A 12,674-nucleotide genomic window follows, 5' to 3' on the forward strand; every position below is an offset into this window, starting at 1 on the left:
GCAAGGCCCAAGAGGCACCAGCTCCCCCGCAGCTCTTGTTCCTTGAAGCGTTGAAGCCTTGCTGAGGAAGCAGCGGCAAAGTGCTGTTCGCTCCAAGCCAAAGACTCTGCGAAAGCACAGCATACTCTGAGAAATGTTCTGCGGGCTGCTGCTGCTTGCCTGAGCCCAGTCACGCGGTGAGGGAAACCTGCATACCGCGAAAGCCTCTTTGCCTGGGCATCTCCCCTGGGAAAGCACAGCATTCGTTGGGAAATGAGAGTTGGGTTTGGGGATGCTGCTGCTGCTTGCCTGAACTAGTCTCTGCAGCACGGTGGAAGATACCCGAATGGAGCGAAATACACTTTGCCCTAGAATCCCCTCTTACTGAGAGAGAAACATGGTCGCACACATCTGTCACCACGCTCCCCAGGAGCAATTATGTGGAAGCAGAACACACTGCCCCCGGGGAAGAGAAGGAGCCATTGGCCTTGGGGTCGGGAAACGCTCGGGAAGCAGGTTAGCCTGCCAAGCACGAACAGCAGGCTGGTGGCAAGACAAGTGTCACCCGCTCCCTGTACGGAGAGTTGGAAGCATGGCTGCCAAGGAGACATTAGGGGACGCCTAGGGTAGGGACGCGTGCTCCACTCTGAGGAAGGAGTCTGGGCAGAAGTCAGGCTTGTCCTGTGACTCTGGGCCCAAGGGGACAGCATCTCCTTGGCCACCTGTCCCAAGGGCAGACGGGCTTGCCACCAGGTGCCATACCCGGAACTCGCAGAAACAACCCATGGAAAAACGGAAAGTCAGAAGCACCCTTCCACCAACATGTGACAGCCTTGTCGGTGGCAGGGGGTGTCCTGCGAAAGTTTTGGAGACAGTCCCCCACAGTTCCCCATCCTAGTGCAAGGGCCGTGTGCAGGGATATTGTCGCCTCCTCTCTCTTGTGGTGAAGGCACTGGCCTAGACCCCGAGTCTGCCTGAGCGCCGGAGCCAAAGGCATAGCCTTACCTAAGTCAGGTGATGTTAATAGGCTTAGAGTGCCATGCTAGGCCACGCATGCTGCTGCAGGGTTGTGACTGTGTCTGCTTAGTTCGGCTTAGCAAGGTGAACCCCGGGCGCGAACTTGGAGCCCAGGAAATCAAGGCCGAAGAGGAACCAGCTCACCCACGGCTCTTCTACCCTGCCGCGACAGAGTGAACGACCAAAGCCTTGCTGAAGAAGCAGCAGCGAATTGCAGTTCGCGACAAGCTAAAAACCTCAGCGAAAGCATCGAGGTCGCTGGGAAATCTGAGTCGGTTCTGCGGGCTGCTTTTGTGGCTTGCCTTCGGCTAGTATTTGCAGCATGATGGGAGAAACCAGCATAGAGCGAAAGCCTCTTTTCCGGGGCATGCCCTCTGGGAAAGCGCAGCATTCTTTGGGATCAAAGTCCGGTCTGTGGGATGCTGCCTGCTGCTTGCTGGAGCTGATCTCCACAGCACGGTGTAATAAACCCGCATGGAGCGAAATCCGCTTTGCCCGTGCATCCCCTCTGCCTGAGAGAAAAGCGCGGTTGCGCCTGTGGAAAGAGCCTTAAAAAAAGGGACACGTCTGTCACTGCTGAGCGACGGAAGCCTGGCTGCTAAGGAGACACAAGGGGAAGATTAGCGCAGGGGATAGGGCTCCACTCTGAGGAAGGAGTCTGGGCAGAAAGCATGCCTGTCCTGAGCCTTTGGGCCCAAGGAGACAGCAGCTCCTTGGCTACCTGTCCCTGGTGGAGACATGGGTTTGCCACCAGGCACCAACCCTGAACTTGAGAAACAACTCCCTGAAACAACTGGACATCAGATGCCGTCTTCCTCCAGGATGTGGAAGCTTGGAGGAGACACGGGGTTTAAGGAGAAGGAGTGGGGAGAGTCCCCCAAAGTTCCCTTTTCAGTGCAGGGGCGGTGTGCAGGGATCCTGTCACCTCTCCTTTCCTGGGGGGAGAACACTGGCCTAGTCCGCGAGTCTGCCTGAGCGCCAGAGTAAAAGGCCAAGCGATGCCTACACCTGGAGATGGTAGTGTGCATAGAGTGCCATCCTACGCTACTCACGCTACTGCTGGGTTGTGGCTGTGTCTGATTAGTTCGGCCTGGCAGGGTCAACCCAGGACGCGAACATGGAGCCCGGGAAAGCAAGGCCCAAGAGGCACCAGCTCCCCCGCAGCTCTTGTTCCTTGAAGCGTTGAAGCCTTGCTGAGGAAGCAGCGGCAAAGTGCTGTTCGCTCCAAGCCAAAGACTCTGCGAAAGCACAGCATACTCTGAGAAATGTTCTGCGGGCTGCTGCTGCTTGCCTGAGCCCAGTCACGCGGTGAGGGAAACCTGCATACCGCGAAAGCCTCTTTGCCTGGGCATCTCCCCTGGGAAAGCACAGCATTCGTTGGGAAATGAGAGTTGGGTTTGGGGATGCTGCTGCTGCTTGCCTGAACTAGTCTCCGCAGCACGGTGGAAGATACCCGAATGGAGCGAAATACACTTTGCCCTAGCATCCCCTCTTACTGAGAGAGAAACATGGTCGCACACATCTGTCACCACGCTCCCCAGGAGCAATTATGTGGAAGCAGAACACACTGCCCCCGGGGAAGAGAAGGAGCCATTGGCCTTGGGGTCGGGAAACGCTCGGGAAGCAGGTTAGCCTGCCAAGCACGAACAGCAGGCTGGTGGCAAGACAAGTGTCACCCGCTCCCTGTGCGGAGAGATGGAAGCATGGCTGCCAAGGAGACATTAGGGGACGCCTAGGGCAGGGACGCGTGCTCCACTCTGAGGAAGGAGTCTGGGCAGAAGGCAGGCTTGTCCTGTGACTCTGGGCCCAAGGGGACAGCATCTCCTTGGCCACCTGTCCCAAGGGCAGACGGGCTTGCCACCAGGTGCCATACCCGGAACTCGCAGAAACAACCCATGGAAAAACGGGAAGTCAGAAGCACCCTTCCATCAACATGTGACAGCCTTGTGGGTGGCAGGGGGTGTCCTGTGAAAGTTTTGGAGACAGTCCCCCACAGTTCCCCATCCTAGTGCAAGGGCCGTGTGCAGGGATATTGTCGCCTCCTCTCTCTTGTGGTGAAGGCACTGGCCTAGACCCCGAGTCTGCCTGAGCGCCGGAGCCAAAGGCATAGCCTTACCTAAGCCAGGTGATGTTAATAGGCTTAGAGTGCCATGCTAGGCCACGCACGCTGCTGCAGGGTTGTGACTGTGTCTGCTTAGTTCGGCTTAGCAAGGTGAACCCCGGGCGCGAACTTGGAGCCCAGGAAATCAAGGCCGAAGAGGAACCAGCTCACCCGCGGCTCTTCTTCCCTGCCGCGACAGAGTGAACGACCAAAGCCTTGCTGAAGAAGCAGCAGCGAATTGCAGTTCGCGACAAGCTGAAAACATCAGCGAAAGCATCGAGGTCGCTGGGAAATCTGAGTCGGTTCTGCGGGCTGCTTTTGTGGCTTGCCTTAGGCTAGTATTTGCAGCATGATGGGAGAAACCAGCATAGAGCGAAAGCCTCTTTTCCGGGGCATGCCCTCTGGGAAAGCACAGCATTCTTTGGGAAATCAAAGTCCGGTCTGTGGGATGCTGCCTGCTGCTTGCTGGAGCTGATCTCCACAGCACGGTGTAATAAACCCGCATGGAGCGAAATCCGCTTTGCCCGGGCATCCCCTCTGCCTGAGAGAGAAGCGCGGTTGCGCCTGTGGAAAGAGCCTTAAAAAAAGGGACACGTCTGTCACTGCTGAGCGACGGAAGCCTGGCTGCTAAGGAGACACAAGGGGAAGATTAGCGCAGGGGAAAGGGCTCCACTCTGAGGAAGGAGTCTGGGCAGAAAGCATGCCTGTCCTGAGCCTTTGGGCCCAAGGAGACAGCAGCTCCTTGGCTACCTGTCCCTGGTGGAGACATGGGTTTGCCACCAGGCACCAACCCTGAACTTGAGAAACAACTCCCAGAAACAACTGGCCATCAGATGCCGTCTTCTTCCAGGATGTGGAAGCTTGGAGGAGACACGGGGTTTATGGGGAAGGAGTGGGGACACTCCCCCAAAGTTCCCTATTCAGTGCAGGGGCGGTGTGCAGGGATCCTGTCACCTCTCCTTTCCTGGGGGGAGAACACTGGCCTAGTCCGCGAGTCTGCCTGAGCGCCAGAGTAAAAGGCCAAGCGATGCCTACACCTGGAGATGGTAGTGTGCATAGAGTGCCATCCTACGCTACTCACGCTACTGCTGGGTTGTGGCTGTGTCTGATTAGTTCGGCCTGGCAGGTTCAACCCAGGACGCGAACATGGAGCCCGGGAAAGCAAGGCCCAAGAGGCACCAGCTCCCCCGCAGCTCTTGTTCCTTGAAGCGTTGAAGCCTTGCTGAGGAAGCAGCGGCAAAGTGCTGTTCGCTCCAAGCCAAAGACTCTGCGAAAGCACAGCATACTCTGAGAAATGTTCTGCGGGCTGCTGCTGCTTGCCTGAGCCCAGTCACGCGGTGAGGGAAACCTGCATACCGCGAAAGCCTCTTTGCCTGGGCATCTCCCCTGGGAAAGCACAGCATTCGTTTGGAAATGAGAGTTGGGTTTGGGGATGCTGCTGCTGCTTGCCTGAACTAGTCTGCAGCACGGTGGAAGATACCCGAATGGAGCGAAATACTCTTTGCCCTAGCATCCCCTCTTACTGAGAGAGAAACATGGTCACACACATCTGTCACCACGCTCCCCAGGAGCAATTATGTGGAAGCAGAACACACTGCCCCCGGGGAAGAGAAGGAGCCATTGGCCTTGGGGTCGGGAAGCGCTCGGGAAGCAGGTTAGCCTGCCAAGCACGAACAGCAGGCTGGTGGCAAGACAAGTGTCACCCGCTCCCTGTGCGGAGAGATGGAAGCATGGCTGCCAAGGAGACATTAGGGGACGCCTAGGGCAGGGACGCGTGCTCCACTCTGAGGAAGGAGTCTGGGCAGAAGGCAGGCTTGTCCTGTGACTCTGGGCCCAAGTGGACAGCATCTCCTTGGCCACCTGTCCCAAGGGCAGACGGGCTTGCCACCAGGTGCCATACCCGGAACTCGCAGAAACAACCCATGGAAAAACGGGAAGTCAGAAGCACCCTTCCACCAACATTTGACAGCCTTGTGGGTGGCAGGGGGTGTCCTGCGAAAGTTTTGGAGACAGTCCCCCACAGTTCCCCATCCTAGTGCAAGGGCCGTGTGCAGGGATATTGTCGCCTCCTCTCTCTTGTGGTGAAGGCACTGGCCTAGACCCCGAGTCTGCCTGAGCGCCGGAGCCAAAGGCATAGCCTTACCTAAGCCAGGTGATGTTAATAGGCTTAGAGTGCCATGCTAGGCCACGCAAGCTGCTGCAGTGTTGTGACTGTGTCTGCTTAGTTCGGCTTAGCAAGGTGAACCCCGGGCGCGTACTTGGAGCCCAGGAAATCAAGGCCGAAGAGGAACCAGCTCACCCGCGGCTCTTCTTCCCTGCCGCGACAGAGTGAACGACCAAAGCCTTGCTGAAGAAGCAGCAGCGAATTGCAGTTCGCGACAAGCTGAAAACATCAGCGAAAGCATCGAGGTCGCTGGGAAATCTGAGTCGGTTCTGCGGGCTGCTTTTGTGGCTTGCCTTCGGCTAGTATTTGCAGCATGATGGGAGAAACCAGCATAGAGCGAAAGCCTCTTTTCCGGGGCATGCCCTCTGGAAAAGCACAGCATTCTTTGGGAAATCAAAGTCCGGTCTGTGGGATGCTGCCTGCTGCTTGCTGGAGCTGATCTCCACAGCACGGTGTAATAAACCCGCATGGAGCGAAATCCGCTTTGCCCGGGCATCCCCTCTGCCTGAGAGAGAAGCGCGGTTGCGCAAGTGGAAAGAGCCTTAAAAAAAGGGACACGTCTGTCACTGCTGAGCGACGGAAGCCTGGCTGCTAAGGAGACACAAGGGGAAGATTAGCGCAGGGGAAAGGGCTCCACTCTGAGGAAGGAGTCTGGGCAGAAAGCATGCCTGTCCTGAGCCTTTGGGCCCAAGGAGACAGCAGCTCCTTGGCTACCTGTCCCTGGTGGAGACATGGGTTTGCCACCAGGCACCAACCCTGAATTTGAGAAAGAACTCCCTGAAACAACTGGCCATCAGATGCCGTCTTCCTCCAGGATGTGGAAGCTTGGAGGAGACACGGGGTTTAAGGGGAAGGAGTGGGGAGAGTCCCCCAAAGTTCCCTATTCAGTGCAGGGGCGGTGTGCAGGGATCCTGTCACCTCTCCTTTCCTGGGGGGAGAACACTGGCCTAGTCCGCGAGTCTGCCTGAGCGCCAGAGTAAAAGGCCAAGCGATGCCTACACCTGGAGATGGTAGTGTGCATAGAGTGCCATCCTACGCTACTCACGCTACTGCTGGGTTGTGGCTGTGTCTGATTAGTTCGGCCTGGCAGGGTCAACCCAGGACGCGAACATGGAGCCCGGGAAAGCAAGGCCCAAGAGGCACCAGCTCCCCCGCAGCTCTTGTTCCTTGAAGCGTTGAAGCCTTGCTGAGGAAGCAGTGGCAAAGTGCTGTTCGCTCCAAGCCAAAGACTCTGCGAAAGCACAGCATTCTCTGAGAAATGTTCTGCGGGCTCCTGCTGCTTGCCTGAGCCCAGTCACGCGGTGAGGGAAACCTGCATACCGCGAAAGCCTCTTTGCCTGGGCATCTCCCCTGGGAAAGCACAGCATTCGTTGGGAAATGAGAGTTGGGTTTGGGGATGCTGCTGCTGCTTGCCTGAACTAGTCTCCGCAGCACGGTGGAAGATACCCGAATGGAGCGAAATACACTTTGCCCTAGCATCCCCTCTTACTGAGAGAGAAACATGGTCGCACACATCTGTCACCACGCTCCCCAGGAGCAATTATGTGGAAGCAGAACACACTGCCCCCGGGGAAGAGAAGGAGCCATTGGCCTTGGGGTCGGGAAACGCTCGGGAAGCAGGTTAGCCTGCCAAGCACGAACAGCAGGCTGGTGGCAAGACAAGTGTCACCCGCTCCCTTTGCGGAGAGATGGAAGCATGGCTGCCAAGGAGACATTAGGGGACGCCTAGGGCAGGGACGCGTGCTCCACTCTGAGGAAGGAGTCTGGGCAGAAGTCAGGCTTGTCCTGTGACTCTGGGCCCAAGGGGACAGCATCTCCTTGGCCACCTGTCCCAAGGGCAGACGGGCTTGCCACCAGGTGCCATACCCGTAACTCGCAGAAACAACCCATGGAAAAACGGAAAGTCAGAAGCACCCTTCCACCAACATGTGACAGCCTTGTGGGTGGCAGGGGGTGTCCTGCGAAAGTTTTGGAGACAGTCCCCCACAGTTCCCCATCCTAGTGCAAGGGCCGTGTGCAGGGATATTGTCGCCTCCTCTCTCTTGTGGTGAAGGCACTGGCCTAGACCCCGAGTCTGCCTGAGCGCCGGAGCCAAAGGCATAGCCTTACCTAAGCCAGGTGATGTTAATAGGCTTAGAGTGCCATGCTAGGCCACGCACGCTGCTGCAGGGTTGTGACTGTGTCTGCTTAGTTCGGCTTAGCAAGGTGAACCCCGGGCGCGAACTTGGAGCCCAGGAAATCAAGGCCGAAGAGGAACCAGCTCACCCGCGGCTCTTCTTCCCTGCCGCGACAGAGTGAACGACCAAAGCCTTGCTGAAGAAGCAGCAGCGAATTGCAGTTCGCGACAAGCTGAAAACATCAGCGAAAGCATCGAGGTCGCTGGGAAATCTGAGTCGGTTCTGCGGGCTGCTTTTGTGGCTTGCCTTCGGCTAGTATTTGCAGCATGATGGGAGAAACCAGCATAGAGCGAAAGCCTCTTTTCCGGGGCATGCCCTCTGGGAAAGCACAGCATTCTTTGGGAAATCAAAGTCCGGTCTGTGGGATGCTGCCTGCTGCTTGCTGGAGCTGATCTCCACAGCACGGTGTAATAAACCCGCATGGAGCGAAATCCGCTTTGCCCGTGCATCCCCTCTGCCTGAGAGAGAAGCGCGGTTGCGCCTGTGGAAAGAGCCTTAAAAAAAGGGACACGTCTGTCACTGCTGAGCGACGGAAGCCTGGCTGCTAAGGAGACACAAGGGGAAGATTAGCGCAGGGGAAAGGGCTCCACTCTGAGGAAGGAGTCTGGGCAGAAAGCATGCCTGTCCTGAGCCTTTGGGCCCAAGGAGACAGCAGCTCCTTGGCTACCTGTCCCTGGTGGAGACATGGGTTTGCCAACAGGCACCAACCCTGAACTTGAGAAACAACTCCCTGAAACAACTGGACATCAGATGCCGTCTTATTCCAGGATGTGGAAGCTTGGAGGAGACACGGGGTTTATGGGGAAGGAGTGGGGACACTCCCCCAAAGTTCCCTATTCAGTGCAGGGGCGGTGTGCAGGGATCCTGTCACCTCTCCTTTCCTGGGGGGAGAACACTGGCCTAGTCCGCGAGTCTGCCTGAGCGCCAGAGTAAAAGGCCAAGCGATGCCTACACCTGGAAATGGTAGTGTGCATAGAGTGCCATCCTACGCTACTCACGCTACTGCTGGGTTGTGGCTGTGTCTGATTAGTTCGGCCTGGCAGGTTCAACCCAGGACGCGAACATGGAGCCCGGGAAAGCAAGGCCCAAGAGGCACCAGCTCCCCCGCAGCTCTTGTTCCTTGAAGCGTTGAAGCCTTGCTGAGGAAGCAGCGGCAAAGTGCTGTTCGCTCCAAGCCAAAGACTCTGCGAAAGCACAGCATACTCTGAGAAATGTTCTGCGGGCTGCTGCTGCTTGCCTGAGCCCAGTCACGCGGTGAGGGAAACCTGCATACCGCGAAAGCCTCTTTGCCTGGGCATCTCCCCTGGGAAAGCACAGCATTCGTTTGGAAATGAGAGTTGGGTTTGGGGATGCTGCTGCTGCTTGCTGAACTAGTCTGCAGCACGGTGGAAGATACCCGAATGGAGCGAAATACTCTTTGCCCTAGCATCCCCTCTTACTGAGAGAGAAACATGGTCACACACATCTGTCACCACGCTCCCCAGGAGCAATTATGTGGAAGCAGAACACACTGCCCCCGGGGAAGAGAAGGAGCCATTGGCCTTGGGGTCGGGAAGCGCTCGGGAAGCAGGTTAGCCTGCCAAGCATGAACAGCAGGCTGGTGGCAAGACAAGTGTCACCCGCTCCCTGTGCGGAGAGATGGAAGCATGGCTGCCAAGGAGACATTAGGGGACGCCTAGGGCAGGGACGCGTGCTCCACTCTGAGGAAGGAGTCTGGGCAGAAGGCAGGCTTGTCCTGTGACTCTGGGCCCAAGTGGACAGCATCTCCTTGGCCACCTGTCCCAAGGGCAGACGGGCTTGCCACCAGGTGCCATACCCGGAACTCGCAGAAACAACCCATGGAAAAACGGGAAGTCAGAAGCACCCTTCCACCAACATTTGACAGCCTTGTGGGTGGCAGGGGGTGTCCTGCGAAAGTTTTGGAGACAGTCCCCCACAGTTCCCCATCCTAGTGCAAGGGCCGTGTGCAGGGATATTGTCGCCTCCTCTCTCTTGTGGTGAAGGCACTGGCCTAGACCCCGAGTCTGCCTGAGCGCCGGAGCCAAAGGCATAGCCTTACCTAAGCCAGGTGATGTTAATAGGCTTAGAGTGCCATGCTAGGCCACGCACGCTGCTGCAGGGTTGTGACTGTGTCTGCTTAGTTCGGCTTAGCAAGGTGAACCCCGGGCGCGAACTTGGAGCCCAGGAAATCAAGGCCGAAGAGGAACCAGCTCACCCGCGGCTCTTCTTCCCTGCCGCGACAGAGTGAACGACCAAAGCCTTGCTGAAGAAGCAGCAGCGAATTGCAGTTCGCGACAAGCTGAAAACATCAGCGAAAGCATCGAGGTCGCTGGGAAATCAGAGTCGGTTCTGCGGGCTGCTTTTGTGGCTTGCCTTAGGCTAGTATTTGCAGCATGATGGGAGAAACCAGCATAGAGCGAAAGCCTCTTTTCCGGGGCATGCCCTCTGGGAAAGCACAGCATTCTTTGGGAAATCAAAGTCCGGTCTGTGGGATGCTGCCTGCTGCTTGCTGGAGCTGATCTCCACAGCACGGTGTAATAAACCCGCATGGAGCGAAATCCGCTTTGCCCGGGCATCCCCTCTGCCTGAGAGAGAAGCGCGGTTGCGCCTGTGGAAAGAGCCTTAAAAAAAGGGACACGTCTGTCACTGCTGAGCGACGGAAGCCTGGCTGCTAAGGAGACACAAGGGGAAGATTAGCGCAGGGGAAAGGGCTCCACACTGAGGAAGGAGTCTGGGCAGAAAGCATGCCTGTCCTGAGCCTTTGGGCCCAAGGAGACAGCAGCTCCTTGGCTACCTGTCCCTGGTGGAGACATGGGTTTGCCACCAGGCACCAACCCTGAACTTGAGAAACAACTCCCAGAAACAACTGGCCATCAGATGCCGTCTTCCTCCAGAATGTGGAAGCTTGGAGGAGACACGGGGTTTAAGGGGAAGGAGTGGGGAGAGTCCCCCAAAGTTCCCTATTCAGTGCAGGGGCGGTGTGCAGGGAACCTGTCACCTCTCCTTTCCTGGGGGGGAGAACACTGGCCTAGTCCGCGAGTCTGCCTGAGCGCCAGAGTAAAAGGCCAAGCGATGCCTACACCTGGAGATGGTAGTGTGCATAGAGTGCCATCCTACGCTACGCACGCTACTGCTGGGTTGTGGCTGTGTCTGATTAGTTCGGCCTGGCAGGGTCAACCCAGGACGCGAACATGGAGCCCGGGAAAGCAAGGCCCAAAAGGCACCAGCTCCCCCGCAGCTCTTGTTCCTTGAAGGGTTGAAGCCTTGCTGAGGAAGCAGCGGCAAAGTGAGGTTCGCTCCAAGCCAAAGACTCTGCGAAAGCACAGCATTCTCTGAGAAATGTTCTGCGGGCTGCTGCTGCTTGCCTGAGCCCAGTCACGCGGTGAGGGAAACCTGCATACCGCGAAAGCCTCTTTGCCTGGGCATCTCCCCTGGGAAAGCACAGCATTCGTTGGGAAATGAGAGTTGGGTTTGGGGATGCTGCTGCTGCTTGCCTGAACTAGTCTCCGCAGCACGGTGGAAGATACCCCAATGGAGCGAAATACACTTTGCCCTAACATCCCCTCTTACTGAGAGAGAAACATGGTCGCACACACCTGTCACCACGCTCCCCAGGAGCAATTATGTGGAAGCAGAACACACTGCCCCCGGGGAAGAAAAGGAGCCATTGGCCTTGGGGTCGGGAAACTCTCGGGAAGCAGGTTAGCCTGCCAAGCACGAACAGCAGGCTGGTGGCAAGACAAGTGTCACCCGCTCCCTGTGCGGAGAGATGGAAGCATGGCTGCCAAGGAGACATTAGGGGACGCCTAGGGCAGGGACGCGTGCTCCACTCTGAGGAAGGAGTCTGGGCAGAAGGCAGGCTTGTCCTGTGACTCTGGGCCCAAGTGGACAGCATCTCCTTGGCCACCTGTCCCAAGGGCAGACGGGCTTGCCACCAGGTGCCATACCCGGAACTCGCAGAAACAACCCATGGAAAAACGGGATGTCAGAAGCACCCTTCCACCAACATGTGACAGCCTTGTGGGTGGCAGGGGGTGTCCTGCGAAAGGAGTGGAGACAGTCCCCCACAGTTCCCCATCCTAGTGCAAGGGCCGTGTGCAGGGATATTGTCGCCTCCTCTCTCTTGTGGTGAAGGCACTGGCCTAGAACCCGAGTCTTCCTGAGCGCCGGAGCAAAAGGCATAGCCTTACCTAAGCCAGGTGATGTTAATAGGCTTAGAGTGCCATGTTAGGCCACGCATGCTGCTGCAGGGTTGTGACTGTGTCTGCTTAGTTCGGCTTAGCAAGGTGAACCCCGGGCGCGAACTTGGAGCCCAGGAAATCAAGGCCGAAGAGGAACCAGCTCACCCGCGGCTCTTTTTCCTTGAAGCGACTGAAGCCTTGCTGAGGAAGCAGCGGCGAAGTGAGGTTCGCTCCAAGCCAAAGACTCTGCGAAAGCACAGCATTCTCTGAAAAATGTTCTGCGGTCTGCTGCTGCTTGCCTGAGCCCAGGCTCCCGGTGAGTAAAACCTGCATACCGTGAAAGCCTCTTTTCCTAGGCATCTCCCCTGGGAAAGCACAGCATTCGTTGGGAAATGAGAGTTGGGTTTGGGGATGCTGCTGCTGCTTGCCTGAACTAGTCTCCGCAGCACTGTGGAAGATACACGTATGGAGCGAAATACTCTTTGCCCTAGCATGCCCTCTTCCAGAGAGAGAAACATGGTCGCACACCTCTGTCACCATGCTCCCCAGGAGCAATTTTGTGGAAGCAGAACACATTGCCCCCGGGGAAGAGAAGGAGCCATTGGCCTTGGGGTCGGGATACGCTCGTGAAGCAGAATAGCCTGCCATGCACGAACAGCAGGCTGGTGGCAAGACAAGTGTCACCCGCTCCCTGTGCGGAGAGATGGATGCATGGCTGCTAAGGAGACATGAGGGGACGCCTAGGGCAGGGACGCGTGCTCCACTCTGAGAAAGGAGTCTGGGCAGAAGGCAGGCTTGTCCTGTGACTCTGGGCCCAAGGGGACAGCATTTCCTTGGCCACCTGTCCCAAGGGCAGACGGGCTTGCCACCAGGTGCCATACCCGGAACTCGCAGAAACAACCCATAGAAAAACGGAAAGTCAGAAGCACCCTTCCACCAACATGTGACAGCCTTGTGGGTGGCAGGGGGTGTCCTGCGAAAGGAGTGGAGACAGTCCCCCACAGTTCCCCATCCTAGTGCAAGGGCCGTGTGCAGGGATATTGTCGCCTCCTCTC

This window comes from Mustela nivalis (genome assembly GCF_964662115.1).
Source record: "Mustela nivalis genome assembly, chromosome: 5".
NCBI classification, from domain to species: domain Eukaryota; kingdom Metazoa; phylum Chordata; class Mammalia; order Carnivora; family Mustelidae; genus Mustela; species Mustela nivalis.